The sequence below is a fragment of the Mastomys coucha genome, unplaced genomic scaffold (genome assembly GCF_008632895.1).
Source record: "Mastomys coucha isolate ucsf_1 unplaced genomic scaffold, UCSF_Mcou_1 pScaffold4, whole genome shotgun sequence".
Lineage (NCBI taxonomy): Eukaryota > Metazoa > Chordata > Mammalia > Rodentia > Muridae > Mastomys > Mastomys coucha.
Window position 1 is genome coordinate 37,915,582 of NW_022196910.1, and position 1,812 is coordinate 37,917,393.

The following is a 1,812-nucleotide window of genomic DNA, read 5'->3' on the forward strand; positions in this document are numbered from 1 at the left end:
AGTTGGCACCAGGTATATCAAGCTGATCACGGCAGGACATGGTTAACAGTGACCGCCAGGATACTGTTCCCTTTTGGAGAACAGTGGGCAGAGAGACTAGACCGATAAGGCAGAGACATTACTTAGACTGTAGAGATAGGACCAGGTGCTAGATTTACCCATAGGTGGAGAGATTCCAGAAGAACCACCTATAGAGACTGTGGTAGACTGTAGCATGAGAGCCTGAGGCAGAGGGTCTCCATAATCTCTCTTGAGTGCCTAGCCTGAGAAGGAGCCTCACCACACACTTGTCACTGCCTCAGCCAGCAGCAACACAGAATGTGAGAAGTGATGGCCACAAATGTCCAATAAGAAATGTCAAGAGACACCATTTAAAAAAAAAAAAAAAAACACATACAGGAGGATCTACTGTGCCTGTGGTACTGATGTTGTAGGAAGGACCAGACAGGCAGGTGGGCCCACAGGAAGCAGCTCTCTCTCAGCATGTGTTAATACATGCTTAAGATGCTTAGCTGGGGAAGTGGTGGCACATGCCTTTAATCCCAGCACTTGGAAGGCAGAGGTAGGCAGATTTCTGAGTCCAAGGCCAGCCTGGTCTATGGAGTGAGTTCCAGGACAGCCAGGGCTAAACAGAGAAACCCTGTCTCAAAACAACAACAACAACAAAAAGATGTCATACATAGTCCCTTGTCTGCATAATGACTTACCAACCTTTCAGCCACTACTGGGACCCCACGTGCATAAAGATGGAGGTTCTGGACAGCATCATTGCAAAGGCTAAATGATTTGCAGGTTTTTGTCTCATAGGTTCCACAGGAGTGCCTGACTTTAACAAGACGTATGAAATGTATGGTCCATGTACTGTCGTGTTTCTTTTCAGGCACAAGCGTATCATGATTGATTTTGGCCCTGGCAACAATGACAAGATAAACTGGGCCACGGAAGACAAGCAGAGGATAGTTGACTGACCTCATACAGACTGCACTGTGATACCTGAAAGGCCAGTGACTGCTGGCCTGTCCCAAGGATTACTCTACAATGTATAGATATCAGGAATCCCTCTCATGTGTCATCCCTTCATAGCCTCTGGGTAGGGACGTGTAACAGAATGCAGCTCTAGGGCTGAGGGATCCTGAGGATGTGCAGGCATTACAGGGCTTAACTGGGTAAAGCAAATAAGATTATGGTGAATCGCCAAAACTGGGCAGAAAGAGAAACCCCCAACAGCAGCTTTCCTATATGTCAACAAATAATAACAAACATTCTGAGAAAAAGGAGGCATAGAGTATTCCATTCACAATAGCCTCAAAATTACCTGGGGGTGGGGAGCCTGGCAAGCCAGCTCAACAGATAAGAGTGCTTGGCATGCAGTCTACATGAGCTCAATCTCTGGAACCCATCTAATGTCAGAAGGAGAATACCAACTTCATGATTGTCTTCTGACCCCCACAGTGGGACATGCATCATACAGTTTCATCACACACACACACACAGAATAACAAATTAAAAATAAATTAAAGTATACCTAACCAAGGAAAGGAGATGCCTATACAATGAAAACTTTAAAACTGAATTTTAAACGTGAAGAACACACTAGGCGACAGAAGCAGCCCCGTACTCAGAGGCTGTCCAAAGAATGCTGTAAGGATGCCAACATTACCAAAAGCAGTCTACAGATTCAGCATAAACCCCATCGAACCTTTCCATAAAATTAAAAAATATACTCCTAAAATTTATATGGAAACACAGAAGACACCCCCCCCCCCAAGTAAACTAGTCTAAAGAGCAGCATGATCAAAATATCAGAATTGC

At 44.9% G+C, this 1,812-nt stretch overlaps 1 pseudogene; it reads left to right on the forward strand.

The window, feature by feature from the left end:
• Positions 1-698: 698 nt before the first annotated feature.
• LOC116076545 lies at positions 699-1,083 on the forward strand (annotated as a pseudogene).
• The last annotated feature ends 729 nt before the right edge of the window (positions 1,084-1,812 follow it).